The sequence below is a fragment of the Humulus lupulus genome, chromosome 4, assembly GCF_963169125.1.
Source record: "Humulus lupulus chromosome 4, drHumLupu1.1, whole genome shotgun sequence".
NCBI lineage: Eukaryota > Viridiplantae > Streptophyta > Magnoliopsida > Rosales > Cannabaceae > Humulus > Humulus lupulus.
The window spans coordinates 197,091,390-197,110,421 of record NC_084796.1 but is presented as its reverse complement, the minus strand read 5'-3'; positions in this window follow the sequence as shown (position 1 = coordinate 197,110,421).

Sequence of the window (19,032 nt, the reverse complement as noted above, 5' to 3'; positions counted from 1 at the left end):
CGCCCGAAAGGGTGCCTTAGAGGGTCTGATTAAGCCATCATCGAGCAACTCTTTCAACTGGCTATGCAATTCGGCTAACTCTGGCGGAGCCATCCCATAAGGACACATCGCGGGTGGCTTAGTGCCAGCTTCTAGCTCAATCTCGTGGTCCACACCACGCCGAGGGGGTAGCTGACTAGGCAAGGCATCCGGCATCACATCGTCAAACTCATTTAGTACTCTTTGTACTTCATCGAGTTTCACCGTCGTGGCTGATAACATCTCATCATCAAACTCCTTCAGTATAGCAAGGTAACTCACACCCTCTTGGTTCATTCCTCATTTGAATTGAAGGGCGAACAATGCTCGCTCTTCAATTTCTGTGGATGTTCGGGTAGAAACAACGCACGAACTTGCACCATGAGAGATACATACTTGATTGGCATAGGGAATGACGATGGCCTTCGTCTGATCGAAGAATTCCATCCCTAAGACAACGATGTAGTCTTCCATGTTCACCACTCTCCAATTAGTCCGACCAGCCCATTCACCAAGACTGGTCTCAACTCCGTTGGCAACGCCAGTTATTGGGATCGACCCTGAATTTACCGTCTTCAGTGCACCGCCCTCGTGAGTAGGCTTTACCCCAACGCTCTTCGCTCCATGGATTGATAAGAAATTATGAGACGCCCCTGTGTCCACCAATGTTTTCATCTTCATTCCGTTGAGGATTAGGTCCACGAACATCTGGTCATCTGCTTGTGTTCGTGGGATGGTTTTCAAGGCTTTCAACAATTTCATCGAGCCGCATCTGGCTCCTTGCTCCTCGAGCCTTTGCTTTTCTTCAAGTTCCTTCTATTTCACGACTGCTTGGGAATTCAACAGCCGTTTTTGTGGGCATTCCCATGTCCAATGTGGCCCAACACAGACAAAGCATTTCACACTGTCTCGTGTGGCCATTTCTTTAGCCTTCCCCTTCTGGCTCACACTAGTGTCGGTTGTCCCTTGGGCTTTCCACCGTTCTCCTCCCTCGCTCTTGGGGCTAGCAAATGTCTTTGTTTCCTTCGGTCTGGAGGAATCCCTAGAAGAAGTATAGTCAGTTAAGCTCTCGGCCACAACAATGGCCGATGAAAGATCTTGAACGTTCCTCCGCCTTACTTCAATTTTGGCCCACTGTTGCAGTCCATCAATGAAGTTAAACAGTGAGTCCTCTTCGGTGGTGTTTGGGACTTCGAGGATCAAAGTTGTGAAGTCTCTCACATACTCTCGGATCCCGCCAGTTTGTTTAAGCCATCTCAACTGGCCCTTTGCATCATCTAGTGTGTTCTTGGGGTAGAACTGCTTCTTTAGCTCTCTTTTGAAATCTTCAAAAGAGTCCATCACACAGAGTTGTTGCCCAATCTCGCCATGCCTCTGGCGCCACCATAATATTTCATTATCGGATAAGTACATTGCCGAGGTTCGAATTTTTGCAGCTTCGTCTTTGATGTTGGTAGCTTCGAAATATTGGGAAAGACCCCAAATAATGTTGTCTACTTCTTTGGCATTCCTTGACCCGCCAAAAGACTTCGGCTTGGGTATTTCGATTTTGTGAACCGAGGGGCGGTAACTCCGCCTCCAGCCACGGTTCTTCGGCACATGGCCCAATCGGCTTGGATTTCTTCAAGCTTGGCCATGGTGGCAGTATTCGCCTCTTCCTACCGGCCAAGCATCTCACGATGCTCTACGTATCTCTCTCTTTCATTTACCTCCATGATATAAAGCCGAGCTCGTATTTAGCATAACCCTCATGGTTTCAACTTCTTCACGCAGACCTTCGGCCTGCATTTGAAGTGCATCCAAGATGGAGCCGTGTATAGCAGCATCTTCTGCTTCTAGGTCCTTGCATCTTTCTTCGAGGCCTCTAATTTGGGAATCCATGGGATGACTAGGTAGACATTAGTTTCGAGACATTTTTCTAGATCGGTTATCATTTCTCCTGGCTTAAACTTCTTTTTCGTTACTGACTTCGTTGCTTCTTCCATTGATTGATCAGTCATTAGTTTTACTCCTTCTCCTTTGAATCAGCTCTGATACCACCTGACACGCTCCGAACCCTCTGAGGTTAGGGAGTGCGACACTTCACCAGTCCGTCGGCAAAGTCAGCCTTTGAGAGTGGTTAATAACAACCACTAGAAAGGGTGTAGCAACTAACGAAAAGAACAAGGCAACAATGTACAAAGAATCCATGCTTTGTATTGATACAAATGATGTTTACAAGTATAGAGAAATGTAAATGGCAGCCCCTAAACAAGTGAGGGATTCACCCTTTATATAGGAAACTAGAGAGCACCCTAGGCCAACAACTGGCAAGCCCCCCACCATTCATTCCCTTTAAAATATCTACAAAAAGCATATGGACAAGTCCCATTACTTAAATGGCCGGCCCATTAGGGAGTAAACCCTTTTTGCTAAGTTACTTAAGGAGGAGGAATACAACTAAGCTAAGTTACCCCAAACCGCCCAAGGCCACTCGGATCACCCATGGGTCGCGCGGCCCGTCCGTCAGCCACTCACGCAGTGCCAGCGCGCTTAGGCCCCCAGGCGCAGACACGTTGAAGGCAGGTCGAGGCTGCGTGCCCGTGCGCCCCATGCGCCTATCAGTCCGTGCGCCCGTCCATGCGCGTCTGTGCGCCCTTGCGCCCCATACGTGCCATGCGCGTTCGTGTGTGCCATGCACGGTCCGTGCGTCCCATGCGTGGGACGTAGCAATAGTCCTGGTAAGGGTTTTCCTCAGGGGACTCTGAGTCTGAGGACAGGTCAATAAACTCAACCCCCGGAGGTATGTCGAACGGACCGTCACTGGCCATGAGACCTCATCCCGAAAGTAAAAAGGGGTTCACGTGTAATTGAGAGAATTGCTACAAAACACAAAGGAATGGGCTTAAAACCTCAAGGTGAAAATGCCCTAAATGATCCACTACAGGGTATAAATAGGGGGGCATGCAACTGGGCTAACTCATAGCAAGCTTAGGCCAAAATACCCCATCCCGAGTAACGCTAGTTTGGACCCGATGAACATGAGGGAAAAAGAAAATATACCTCAAGCATAAAAAATAGAGTGCAGTCGTGGTCTATAGGAGGTCGAGGGCCAGACGCACCGACAAGGTCAAAAAAGGAGCAAAGTAGTCGAAAGCACGCGTCTGCAGAAATAAACAAAAAGGATGTGTTAGCCTCCAAATAGACATACCAAAAATTTGCTCATATTTAAAAAAAAAAAAATGAAATGAAAAAATAAAATGAAGGAAACTATGGAAAAAATGAGGATGTGGGGGATTGAACCCCTTACCTCTTCAAAGAGGAAGGATTCTAAAATCCACTAAGCCAAGGAAGTAAGGTGTAAATAATAAGCCTTGCATGAAGGCCTATTTATAAGAATTAAAGAGAAGAGTCTACAAGAGCACCTAAAGGTCCTCTCCTAGACTGGGGGGCAAGTGTGGATGCTAAAAATTTCATACTTGTAAGAGACCCAAAACAAGTGCCAAGGTCCCATAAGAGCCTAATTACGTGATTGCGCCGCGACACTCTCGGGCCCCCATTGTCTCCCACCAGCCACGTACCTAGCGAGGCCACGCCTTGCGTGTACCTAATGGCCTCACAAGTGAGGGGCCTCGCGCCTCGCAGCACCTGACAGCCCGCAAAGAGCCCCTCGCGTTCCACCAAAGAACCGCGCCCGCTGACCGCGCGACGCCCCTGCTCCGTGCGCGCTGACCGCGCGACGCCCCTGCTCCGTGCGCGCTGACCGCGCGACGCCCCTACTCCGTGCGCGCTGACCGGGCGATGCCCTTGCTCCGCGCGTGCGTTGGCCACGCAACACCAACGGATCCACACGCCCCAAAGGACCTGGCCCAAGGGCGACACACACCGAGTGACCTCGCCCAAAAGGGCCTCACCCAAGGGCCACGCACGCCAAGTTGCCTCGCCCAAGGGCCACGCATGCCTAGTGGCCTCGCCCAAGTGCCATGCACGGCTAGTGGCCTCACCCAGGGGCCACGCACGCCTAGTGGCCCCACCCCAACGGGCCTCGCCCAAGGACCATGCAAGCCTAGTGGCCTCGTCCAAGGGGCCACGCGTATATGGTGGCCTTGCCCCAATGGGTCTCGTCCAAAGGCCTCGCTTGCATGATGTCAAGGTTCAAGGTGGCCCACGAGAGACAAAAAGAATACGAACAAGGTACCTCAGAAGGGGTACGTACATGCCTGCAAGGATCAAGAGATAGGCCTGACACCTGTACCCGACAAATAGTGGCGGTGGGGAGTAGTACGAGGAATGGAAACACCACCACCATGTCTCTGACACCCGTACAAGGCAAGTAATGGAGTCATGACCGGGTACAAAAGCTGAGGTGCTCCCACGAACTCTGACCATGTACGAGAGCCAATACCACTACCCCTGGAACCACTCTCCTGTTAGTGTACTTGTGTACCATCTGGTCCCCTGGACCACCATGTACCCAGGGCCATTAGAGCCTACTATAAAATGAACTCTAACTCCACCTGAAGGAGGGTTGGAAAGTTTACTGTAGCAAGTGCACCATAGTGAATACGAACTGATTTCACCATTGTTCTTCTGCAATTGTTCTTGGAGTTTATACTTAGATTTATAAAGCTTTTCTTTTGATAATCTTTACTTTGCACTTTTTCTAACCTAACTTAGTTGGCGAGTTCTCACCGTCAACACATTTGACTTGTATGGGTACTCTTCTGGTTGTATTTTCTAGATTTGGGTTAGTGTCCATTTAAATTCTTTTCTATTTGGTCTAGGTACTCCGTTTAAATTATCTTCTATTTGTATTTTCCAGAGTTTGTCTAGATATGTTGTTTAAATTATTTTCTATTTTTTTCTTTCTTATTTTGTTTCTGGTACAAAGATGTGATTAGTTTCCTTTGCTTATAAGTTCTTGCTAATGTCGTTCTGCATTTGTTTGGACCCAAGCATGTACTTTGTAGTAGGTTAGCTTGATTAGGCTTCATCTGCTTTTATGCTTTCTCTTGCTTTTTGAAAGTTAATGTATGTAAAGCAAGTAGTGTATTGTCTAAGTAGTATACTTCTGTGTTACTGAAATAGAAATTGTGACCCCCTGTGTTTGATGTGGTCACTTGAGCAAAAAAACAAAAACTATATTTTTACCACAAGCATCTTCTAGAATGTTAAAAGTCGTTACCGTATCTTCTCTGAAACTTATTAAGGGCTTGAAGTCACTAGTATATTGTAAGCAACAAGATTTCTGCTCACAATTCTCTTTTCTTTATTCACTGTTCTGAAATTATAATGTAAACGAGTTAATACACCTTGCAGGGTACTTAGGAATAACAATATCTCCGATTCAATTTCACCAAATATTGGAGAATACCAAAACTTGACTCAGTTGTAAGTTTTGATTATACCAATGGAGCTAACTTTTTAAGCTGTTCTTTTTAAGTTGTTGGTAAAATGTTACTATAACATGTTGCATAATCCTATAAATTTTAGAAATAGAATAGAAAACCATCATAGTCTACTACATAAACATCAAGAGCCATGACATATAGTACCTTGTTTTTAATTTTCAGAGTTCTTGGGAATGGATGTTAGACCTTTCACTTTTAGTTATGCTGAACTAAAGACGGAGACAAACAATTTCGATTATGCTAATATGTTAGGAGAGGGTGGATTTTGACTTGTCTATAAGGTAAGTCATTGTTTTCATCAATTTCATTTTGTTTGCAAAAGTTTTCATAACACTTGAACACGAAATGTTAGTACTTTTTAAGCTTACAATTTGACAAAGTAGAAAAGTTTTTTTGGCTGTTTGTCACTATATGTTACTGTGTCAAATTCATTATTCTCATTCCATTAAATTAACTCCATTCTCAACATGGATCACTTGATGATGGAAGAGTGATAGCTGTGAAGCAACTGTCTATGACTTCTCATCAAGGAAAGAGCCAGATTATGGCTGAAATCGCCACAATATCTGCTGTCCAACATTAAAACTTGATCAAATGGCTTGGATGTTGTATTGAGGGAGGCAAACAATGTAAGATAATTTATCATTGAAGACATTTAGTCACTCTACTTCTATGCATGATCATGTAATAAAAAATAACCATGGACGATGATGCAGTGGCTATCTTGCACCAGAATATGCCATGCGCGGACATTTTACAGAGAAAGCCGGTGTGTTTGCTTTTGGTGTTGTGGCGACTATCAGAGGCAAGCATAACTCTGCTCCTAATTTGGAAGAAGAACAAATGTATCTTCTTTAGTGGGTACATAATTCCTTCTATTCAATGTATATGTTTTAGCTATGGATTCAAAACACAACAAGGCCCAATTCTAACTAATTTGTGCTTCTATAGGCTTGGAACTTATGAGAACAAAACAATGAATCTGATCTTGTGGATTCAGAGTTATCCAGATTCAATGAAGATGAAGTGAGAAGACTCATAAGAGTAGCTCTTTTATGCACTCAAACACCACCAACATCAAGGCCATCATTGTCTAGAGTTGTGGCAATGCTTTCATGAGATATTGAAGTAAGCACTCAAATCTCAAGGCCTGGTTACTTGGCTGACTGGAGTTTTGATATTCTAAGCAGCACATTCAGTGATGTTGCAACTATAGGAACTGATTCTACCTTCTATGATTCGACTGCTAGTATGAGCATGGTGGGGGATGCATTTCCATCGTCTGCCAAAGGCGCCACTCGTCCAATTCATCAAAGCTACAAGTCCAAAGTCTTTGGTGTGCTGACATTTGAAAGATCATGAATTGCTACCTTTACTTTTGAATATGCAACTGTTTAAGACTATTTTGTTTACTATTGTGAGAATATTTTGTTTATGATAATTAGGCAGTGTTGAATATCTTAAGACTTTTGGATTGTTTTTAAGATAATCTTGAATGTATTTTGACACAATTGTTTTGTGATATGTGTTATGAACCATATAATTGGTACTCAAAAATATATTTGTACAGTGTTAAGGGTGTCTTAAGTATATTAAACGAAGCGGGTTTGAGTTAAAGCAATAAAAAATGATTATAATGTATAGGTTTATATAATAATAATTCAAGCTTATCCAAATATTAGAATAATACAAAAAATGAGTTATTGTATCTTTTACAATAACACTGGTTCATAAGCATAAAATTATGTTATGCAAACTATTTTCTATAATGCAGAAAGTGTGTTATTATAAAGTGTATCATAACACTACTTTATAAGTACAAAAAAGTGTTATATAATCTATTTATAAATAGCATAATGAAATACTTATCCAACTATTAAAATAACTCAACAAAAGTGTTATCGTAGCCTATACCATAACACTTGTCTATAACCATGGAAAAGTGCTATGCAAAGTGCTCCGACCTACTATAACACCACTTTCCTTAACACATCAAAAAGTGTTATGGTATATATTTGATAATACTTTTTCGGTCTTATTGAAAGTATTTTTTCTTGTAGTGTTTGTTATTTTCTCGTCTTCTCTCTATATCTATCTCATGTGTTGAGAATTGCCCACACTAATCTAGGTGATTCTAAGGAAACATTGGAAGGTTGTGAAGAAAATAGAAGATCGATTCAGTTTCCTGATAATACTTTGTGACAGAGAGGATACAAGAGTTAGAGAAACTGAAGGAATGACTCTTTCATTCCGCTGCGTATACTGTAAGTATTCTTGTCTTTGTTTCTCTTTGAATTCAATTTTAGAAACATGTTTGAGGTTATTTCATATTAATTTGTTTAATATTAGTTCTACATGAAAATAAATAAAGATCCTATATAAGTTTCCCAACATTTGTTACATCGGACACGATCGATATTGACATTTGATAGGATAATTAAACATACCGTTATTATCTATTCTAGTCATATCATATAAATGACCATAGGTCAATTCAATCTCAATTATTAGTGGTTAGAATTCTAACTGATTGTATTATTTGAGTTCTTCGACTTGTTCATTACCAGCTTACCCTACGGACTAGCCCATACTTACATCTTAGGAACTCGGTAGTATAATTGAGTGGGAGTATTAATCATAGATATGAACATCTATAGCTTCTAAAGAAGAAGTGAAACAATGGTTTCCTTTTAGTTTGGTTCAAGGTGCTAAGTGATAGAGATCTCATTTCAGTAATTAATATTAGTTTGCTGAAATATCATTTACAAGGAACTAAGTGTTTTAAGGATAAAATACAATGACGGGTAAAACGGTATTTTAGTCCTATCTCATTGTAGACCATCTATAGAGGATTGAGTGACAATTATGGTTGTAACAATGGATAATTAATAGCGTATCTATATTTGTTATAGAGCGTTCTATGAATTCAAGAGTGCAATTTTGAGTCTTTAATGGAGTCACGAGGAATTACTAAGTTAGTAAATTTATTTGTTAGATGTATGATAACTTATTGGAGCTTGATTTCAAAGGCCCATGGTCCCCACTGTACCTTGGAGAAAATCATCTAGATAGTCTCAATGGATTGATTTTATTATCAATCAGAATTATCAATGTTGTCCAAGTCAATTTTGGATAGTTTCATAGAGTTATACAATTTAGAGAAGAAAAGAGAAATTAGAGCAGATTTATTAATTTAAAAAATTGGTATCTAAATTAATAAATAAGTTTAAATCAATGTTCAAATTATAAATAATTAATTTCATAAAGGATTTAAATAATTATTTAATTAAATAAATCAATAGAAAATAATAGAGGCCTTGATTTTAAATCTAACGGGCTTATAATCAAATGAGAAATTTTACGGGCCTAAAGCCAATGATAATTTCAACCTAGGGATGTTAATTGGCTATTATTTTATTGGTTTTTTAATTTGATAAATGACCTAATTGAGTCTATAAAAGGAATGATAAGAGAGAGGTTGAATCACAAGTTCAGATTTCTGAAAAAGTTTCTGATAAGTTTTAGATTCTCTCTAAACATAAGTCCTCTTCTAAGCCTCATTGTTCTTTTCTCTTCTTCTCTCTGTATCTATATCATGTGTTGAGAATTTCCCACTATAGTCTAGGTGATTCTAAGGAAACTTTGGAAGACTGTGAAGAAAATTGAAGATCGGTTCAGTTTCTTGGTAATACTTTGCGACATAAATGATACAAGGGCTAGAGAAACTGAAGGAATGACTCATTCATTCCGCTGCATATAATGTAAGTATTCTTATCATTATTTCTCTTTGAATTCAATTTTAGAAACATGCTCTAAGTTGTCTCATATTAACTTGTTTAATATTATATCTACATGAAAATAAATAAAGATCCTGTATAAGTTTTCCCAACAACTGGCCTCAGAGCCTTTGGTAATCTTTATATTCATGCATGAACAAAATTTATTTCGAAATTTTTTGGCCTGGCTGCCCATGCGTGTGCGCTCCAGTGCGCACACCGCACAACACCTACGCGCACCAGCACACGCACACACGCGCATTGCCCAGCAGCTGCGTGCACCCCTCGGTAGCCACACCTCTCCGCTCGCACACCTCTACCACGGCGAACAGTACCCGCGGGTACTATTCACCCAATTTTTTTAAAAATAAAAAATATGAAACTGATTATTTATAATTAAAGCCAAAAATATTAGATTTATTGGATCATTTCAAATAGTTTTTTTTTTAAATAAGATATTTATGATGGTTGAGATTTAAATAATTAGATATTTTCTACAAAAAATCAAATTCAAATTTAAAAATAGACGAACAACTTAATTTTAAATATTTTAATATGTTAAAATGTTAGAATTAAGATATTAGATATTTAAGATAATTTCTTTTAAATACTTATTAGTTTTATTTGAAAATATAAATATTTGTTTGTTATATAGTTTTTAATATTTAAATTATCTCACTATTTTGAGATATTTTAAGTTTGTTATAACTATTAATATATATTTTTTAAATGGTTAAAATATTAGCTTATTGTTGTAACAACACAAGATATTTTTTTTTTGAAAAACAGTTAAGACATTGTTTTAAAATTTAAACTTGGTTAAATTTTGAAATATATAATTTTTTTTCCAACCAATTAATAAAATATATATTTTTTTAGATGGGATTTAAATTAACTTTGGTTAACTGTTGGTATATCCAATTTAAATTAAATTAATATTTTTTTATTTTTCAAATTAACCTAAACCAAGTTGATTGTTAATAAATGAAATTTGAATTAACTTTGGTTAATTGTTGATAAATTTCATTTAAATTGACTTATTTTTTATAAAAAATTAATCAATTCAAATTTTTGATAAATTCTAGATAATTAATTGTGTTATTTTTAAAAATGAAATAAATTATGGTATTTTTGCATAAATTCATAGACTTGCTCATATATTAACATGATTAGGTCCATCCAATTATAACATGTCTGTTTGCTCTATATTTGATATTTTTGCAATTGGGCTTAGATGCATATAATGACTCATATGTTTCTTAGATATATGGTATTTTGCCAAATAAAATATTCATAAAATTATAGGTTTTATTTGGGCACATTAGAAAATGTAAAGTTTAAATTTTTCTCTTGTGAGTGATTCCACTTGTGAAGACTCATTTATTTTTCATGACTATAGTGGGCCTAATCAATTAATAAAATAAATGTTTGAATTCCTATCTTTTGGATCTTGTATGAAAGTATGGGGGCCTTTGTAGTGGGAGGGACATATTGGACCTAGCCCTCCTCCATACAAGCCCAATTGTTAAGGCCCATTTAAGTGAGTTGGACTTAATTGTATAGGTTTTTTTTTTTGAACAAGGCTTAATTGTATAGGTTCATTATATTAGTTAAACCTAAATATTGATTAGCAACAAATTAATTAAATTTTTTTTTAATATGGCACTTTAGAATTAATAGAAAATTATAGGACTTTGGTTTTAAAAATTAATTTTTTTTTTAAATTTTCTGAAGAACCATACTCATTAATTATCTAAAAATAAATAATAAAAATAATAATTTTTAATTTTATAATGAGCTTATTTTAAGAATTATATTCGATCTCCACTATTGGGTTAACAAGGTCAATAACTTAATGGGGCCTCGAGACGCTTTGATTCGCCCCCCTACAGAAGGTGTTCATTAGTTATTTTGAGAAGGTTAGATTTCGAAAGATAGATAATTATAGGTCAAATTCTACTAGACTCACCCTTGCGGTGACTACTAGGACTAAATCTATTGATTATCGAAACCGTGGGTCTAGCTCATAAAATAAGATATTTTGTTTTCTTATATTGATCGAATAGTAGGTTGTTAATAATGATGTCATCCATTATTAAATAAGTTTACAACTTTATTTAACTAGTGATATTTTCGAATCTCGCCAACCAGGACAAGTATATCATAGATTAGTTAAAAACCTAAAGAAATAGAGATGATTATTTTGGTATTTTTTTCTCATATCTTACATATTTTTTATACATGTTGTGCTATCAAGAAAAATCTACTATCAACATATAGCATAAATCATAAAAATAAGACTATATCATATACATATACTATAAAACATATGACTATAAAAACGTATATCATATAGGACTACAATATTAATGGCCATTAACTCATTAACATGGCATGTGATAAAACCAACTAGGTCCTCTATCTACTAATCTAGGTAGGTTAGATCACACTATAGTATATGATAACCCATCTAGGTCCTCTGTCCACTAATCGAGGTAGGGTATATCATAACTTTAAACCATGAAAATGAAAAAAATTCTTGGGGCTTGCTATCTAAGCAAATCAAATGCCCAAGCGACTACAAGACATATTATTGGGGCTTGCTATCTAAGCAAGTCATATGTTCAAGGACTACAAAACATTATTTTAGATATACATATCATAGCATAAAATATATCATAACATAAACATATAAACACGTATAATCTAACATATTTTCCTTACCAAAAACCGAGATATGGAGACAAGAACGAGATTTGGAACACTCCTAAAACAAACAGTAAGAATGGTGAGTTTCTAAAGAAAAAAGATGAAAAGACAACTAAACCATCCAAGAAGAAACTTACCGAAAAGAACCTTAAGTTTCAAGAAACTTAAACTCCTAATCAAGATTCATAAACAAGAGTAGGATTTGAAAGAAAAGAAAAGAAAACTAAAGAACTAAATTGAACTTAACGATAAGAATACCTTGAATGATCTTATGACTTGATCTATACCTTGATACAAAAATAACTCTATATTTTACTTCCCAAGTGTTTAGAAAAGCCTAGATTGGAGAAACTTTTTAACCCAAAACCCAAATGTTTCTCTCTATAGTAACCTTAGCAACTTGAAGGCTCTGAAGAATACTTGAAGAATGAAGAAAATGGCTGAGTACTAGGTCCTATTTATAGAGTTCAAGGAGTAAAACTAACCCCTTTTAATTTGAATAAATAAATGAATATAACATGAAAAATATTTGAATTTTCATACAACAGACGCCCAGAACTTGGTCAAAATCGTTCAAAGGCAGGTCCAAGTGGTTTAGGCTATTTTTAAAATTAAAATCCCAAAGTTTAAAAAATAATGCACCAGGGGCGATATATCGCCTACCTTGGGCCATATATCGCCTTGACAATTTTCTCGAGCCCCGTTCGTTCGTTCGTACGAAGTCAGCGTGTTTTCCGTATCTCCCGTAGGGGATATATCGGCCCCTATAGCTGCGATATATCGGCATAAGTTGATATATCAAGCATGTATTTTCACTTTTTCAACATATTTTGAATTGATTAACAACTTTGACTAAGTCAAAACGTGATCCTAACAACTGCTGGAAGGTTCTAGAGCTTCTATATCTTTCTTTTAATTAAACTATTCATAAAAAATACTTAAATCCTTAATAAACATGATTATGACAAGTGTCATGCTCTTATTAACTCTATCTAAACCCTAGGACCAGCAATATTAATCAAACCTTATGTTATAATTAATATTTCTAAACTATAGGTTAAATTGATAAAATGCAGAACCGTTGCTATGAGTTTCCAACTAAGTCCCGCCTTGAACCAAAATCCACAGAAAAATAACACACTACAAACTATACTAACTACTACTACCATCTAGCTAAGTAAAATTCTGGGACACTAGAAATTGGTAGTTTTAAGTATGGCTGTGTCTACTCCCATCTTTTCTCAAATTTCGATGGAGAAACTCACTGGAGAAAACTTCCTTAAATGGAAGCAAAATATCAACATAGAGTTGATTGGTGACAACTCCAAATTCATCATGACTAAGGAATCCCCAGAACGAGCACCATCTACACATGTTTTGATGGCCCCGTAAATGCTTGGATAGCACTTTCTCTGCACGTTCATGATGGCACCGTAAATGTTCGGATGGCACCGTTTTTGCACGTTCGTGATCATCTCAACTATGGTCTGACGCAGCTCATGAACGAGCTTCAGATTTTTGAGCCTATCATGGGTGGACCTAGTAAGGGAGGAGAAAATAAGCCTACTCTTGTTTCTGTTCATCCAGCTAACACTGAAGCTAACCAAGCTTTGTCTTTGAAAGTTGGAAACAAGAGGAAAGGTTGACTAAACAACAACCCCAAGCCTAGAAAGGTTGCAAAGATGAGCGCACAACCAAATGCACAGACGCCTAAGGGGAAGAACAAGAAAAACAAGAAAAGTAAAGGTAAGTGTTTTCACTGCAAAGAGAAGGGGCATTGGAAATAGGATTGCCCCAAGTTTCTAGTTGTGAAAAACAAAGGTAATGATTATTGTTCATTTATCTTAGAAACATGAGTTTTAGAGAATGATAAATCCGTTTGGATTATTGATTCTGGATCTACCAACCATGTTTGCAACTCTTTAAAGCTTCTTGAATCGTGGGAGGAAGTGCATGAAGGCGGCTTTGAGCTTAAACTTGGGAAGGGAGCGTTCGTTGTGGTCCAAGCTAGAGGAAGAGCTCGTCTGAAGTTCAGAAATAAATTTTTAATTTTAAATGATGTATTTTTTATTCTGGATTTTAGTTGAAATTTAATTTATTTTTCCATGTTGCAATTAGAAAAATTTGTTACGACTTTCACAAGTTCTAATATATCTATTTCCTCTAATGGAACACAATTGTGAATTGCAAGTTTGGAAAATGGGCTTTATGTTCTGCGACCAAACAAACTCCTCGCTCTTAACAATGATTTATTAAAAGTAGCTAAACTTAGGACCAATAAATGTCGAAAGACCGATAACGATAATATGACGTATTTATGGCACTTGAGACTAGGTCACATTGGCTATGATAGGATTCAAAGACTTACAAAAGATAGGCTTTTGAGGGAACTCACCTTACGTGATTTACCTATCTGTGAATCTTGTCTAGAAGAAAAATTGACCAAGTGTCCATTCTTTTCAAAGGGTGGTAGGGCCAAAGAACCACTTGGACTTGTGCATTCAGATGTTTGTGCACCTTTTAATGTACAAGCCAGGTGTGGTTTTGAGTATTTCATCACTTTCATTGACGATTACTCTAGATACTCTTGTCTTTACCTAATGCATTTTCAAAGTTTCAGGATTTTTTAGCAATGGCTCAAAACCAATTAGGTAAAACGTTAAAGATCGTGTGATTTGATAGGGGTGGAAAATATTTGGATATGTAGCTTCAAGATTATTTAACTAAACTTGGGATTTTATCACAGCTTACTGCCCTAGGTACTCCACAACAAAATGGTGTAGCGAAACACTGGGACAGAACTTTATTGGAAATGGTTAGATGCATGCTTAGTGTAACGACCCAAATTTGCTATTAAGGCTTAAGGGCCTTGATTAGTGTGCCAGGAGGGCATGATGGGATTTATGTGTGACTTTAATGAGTAAAATGCATGATTATAATTTAAAGCATGTTATATGTCTCTTTGAATATTTGAGATGCATGACTATGCGTATTAGTATGCATGTAGGCCCTGATTGTGTTAGAAGGGCATGATAGTAATTTTGGCCATTTTGGGCATAACTGTATTGATATGTGATGATTGTCGAGACCACATTGTTATGTGGATGTATCGGTGATTTGTGACTCGAGACGATCCTAGAGAGCAAACTAGCGGAAAAGTCAAGGCGGGGATTTATACCCGACTCGGGGCGAGCCTGGGGGTATAAATAGGAATTTTATGAGTATATTGGGGTCTACTTTGATATCGAGGAATATTATTGGTGATTAATCAGGTATTGGAAAGCAAGCAGAACAAGACAACTTTTCTTAATGGAAAGATTGATGAAGTCATTCATATGGATCAGCTAGAAGGATTTAAAGTAGCTGGACAAGAAAGAAAAGTTTGCAAGTTGAAAGTTCCATCTATGGACTTAAGCAAGCTCCTCGTTATTGGAATCTTAGGTTTGATGAAATAATCAAAACTTATGGCTTTGAATAAAATATTGATGAGCCTTGTGTTTACCAACTGAAGGAAAATAAAATAGTGGTATTCCTGGTTCTTTATGTAGATGATATCGTACTCATTGGAAACAATGTTAAGAAATTGTGAGATGTGAAGAATTGGCTGAACACTCAATTCCAAATGAAGGATTTGGGTAAAGCAAGTTATGTTCTAGGTATCTAGATCATTAGGGATAGAAAGAACAGACTCTTAGCTCTTTCTGAAGCAACTTACATTGATAAAGTGCTTGAACATTTCTCAATGAAAAATTCCAAGAAAGGATGTTTACCGTCCTGCCATGGAATTCATCTTTCAAAGAAGCAGTCTCCCTAGACTCTTGAAGAGGAAGATGCAATGAGAAAAGTTCCTTACGCATCTGCAGTTGGAAGTCTGATGTATGCTATGTTGTGTCCTAGACCAAATATCTGCTATGTAGTGGGAGTAGTGAGCAGCTATCAGTCAAACCCAGGACGGGAACATTGGATAGTAGTTAAGCATCTCCTGAAGTATTTAAGGCGGACTAGGGATTATATGCTAGTCTACAAGGTTGGTGTTTTGAACCCTGTAGGCTACACTGATTCAGATTTTCAGACTGATGTCGATGACATAAAGTCTACTTCTGGAACTGTGTTTACTCTTGGGGGTGGAGCTGTGATATGGAGAAGCGTAAGGCAGTCTGCAAGCTCAGATTCCACCATGGAGGCTGAGTACATAGCCGCGTCAGAAGCAGCTAAGGAAATTTTCTGGCTAAAGATGTTCTATTCAGATCTTGATGTTATTCCAAAAATGGATAAACCGCTTGTGTGGTTTTGTGATAATACAGGAGTGATAGCCAACTCGAAAGAACCTCGTAGTCACAAGAGGAGTAAACATATAGAAAGGAAGTATCACATTATTCAAGAATATGTGGCCAGGGGAGATGTGAAGGTTATGCAGATTGCATCTGAAGACAATCTTGCGGATTTGTTTACAAAGACACTACCAGAAGCTACTTTTGATAAGTATATCAAGGAAAGGGAAATAGTAGAATTAAAGCATTAGTTTCAGTTAGTGCAAGTGGGAGTTTGTTGGGGTTTTATGCCCTAATTAAAACTCAATTTCTTTGTAATCTCATTTCTTATCAATAAAAGAATAGAAATCATTTTTTGACTTGGTCAATCACTTTTCTCACATGTTTCATTTTCTTGATTATTTGTTTAATATAAACTTATATTAAATATCGAGCATATAGCTAATCATATTTATAGTGGCGTAATCATAGTGGAATATAAATATGATTATATGGTCAAATATAAGTTAGTCCTAAGATTAGTCAGTGCATAGAATATACACTAACTTGCCAATCTACGATATGATCTACTTACACATTGCATTGTTATGCTCTTTCCAGAACATTAACAAAGTAGATAAGATCGGATGTATTTGTTACATCGGACAGGACCGATATTGACAGTTGATAGGATAAGTAAACATATCATTATTATCCATTTTATTCATATCATATAGTTAACCATAGGTCAATTCAAGCTCAATTATGAGTGGTTAGTATTCTAACTCATTGTATTATTTGAGTTCGTTGACTTGTTCGTTACCATCTTCCCCTACTGACTAGCCCATACTTATATCTTCGGAACTCGGTAGTATAATTGAGTGGGAGTATTAATCATAGATATGAACAGCTATATCTTCTAATGAATAAGTGAAAGGATGGTTTCCTTTTAGTTTGGTTCAAGGTGGTAAATGATAGAGATCTCATTTTAGTAATTAATATTAGTTTACTGAAATATCATTTACAGGAACTAAGTATTTTAAGGATAAAATACAATGAGCGGTAAAACGGTATTTTAGTACCATCTCATTGTAGACCATTGTTGATGCGGTTTTTTGCCAACATTGTATTAAGAAATAATAAGGTAGATTAGTGCTTGATAAACCGTAATGAAAAGTAAATGATTCCACTCAAGAACACAGAACTTTTACATGGTTCAGTGGTTAAAATCCACCAATGTAATGACCCAACTAATGCTAAGACTTTGGACCACTGAAACTACTATACATAGACACTTTAAGAAAAAAGTACATACTAAACATTCATAACGTTATTAAACACTATAATGTTGAAATTCATAAATTCGAGGTATGGGATTCCATTGTTTGAAAAATAAAACATAACTGTAACTTAATTAAAATAGTTTACAAAAAAAAAGTGCAGAAAATACATAGAAACATAATTAAAAAGACTGAAAATAAATTCGTCCTCGAATCGTTCATGCAATCCCCCAAATCCATTCTTCCTCAATACACAACCCCAAGCTGCCAAGAATCCTTCTGCTGCCATAACTATTTTCCTGGATACATAAAAATAAAGGAATGAGCCCAATGCCCAGCAAGGAAAATCTATTAAAAACATAAAATATATACATCAACTTTATCATAAACATACAATATAACATATGTCATATACTACTTGGGGCTTGTGAACTAAACAAGTCATATGCCCAATAGATTGGTGGGGCTTGCTAGCTAAGCAAGTCATATGCCCATAAATTATTGGGGCTTGTTAGCTATACAAGTCATGTGCCCAGGGTCTATCAACATACATAATATAACATAACATAACATATAAACATATAAAATTCTATCCTATTTTCCTTACCAATATCGGGATTTGAGAACAAGGAGGGGATTCATAACACTCCTAAAACCAATAATAAGATGGTGAGTATTTCTAAAAGAAAATGATGATAAAGAAATGAACTAAACCACCAAAATGAAACTTACCGAAAAGAAACCTTAAGTTCAAAGAACTTTAATACCTAACCAAGAAAGGAAAATAATGAGTTAGGATTTGAGTGAAGAAAATTAAGAGAAACTAATGAAATATACAGAAATGAACTTAAGATTAGGAATACCTTTGGCTGTACTAGAACCGAACTACACCTTGACATTGAAAAACACACTATTATCTTACTTCCCAAGTGTTTATGAAGCTTAAGATGATAAAGCTTATACCCCAACCTAAGTGTTTAACACTCTATAGTAATCCTACCAGCTTGAAGGCTCTGAGCACAGCTTGAAGAATGCGATAAATGGCTGGGTACTAGATTCTATTTATAGAGTTCAAGGAGTGAAAAGATCTTCTTTTAGCTTGAATAAAAATAATGAATATTACTTGAAAAACATTTGAATATTCGTTCAGCAGAGGCTTAAGACTCAGTCAAAACGTTTAGAGGCTTGATAAGAGGTTAAGGAATAAAATGAGATCGGTTTCAAAAACGTTTAAAATTTTTTCCCCAGGGCCGATATATCGCACATTGTAGGCGATATATCAGCTGGGCTTTTGCCTCGAGTGTTCGTCGATTCGTTTGTGCAAAGTTCATGTGTTTTCGTATTCCCCGAGTGGCGATATATCGCCCCTATTGTTGCGATATATCAGCATACACTGAAATATTATACACGTATTTGCATTTTTTCAGCTTTATTTGAATTGGGTAAACAGCTTTGACTGAGTCATATAACGTTTTTAAAACTGCTAGTAGGTTCTAAAGTTTTTAAATATTTCTTTTATAAAACTATTCATCAAAAATTGTTTAATTTCTCAATAAACATGCACACGATAAGTGTCATGATCTTATTAGTTCTATCTAAACCTTGCAAT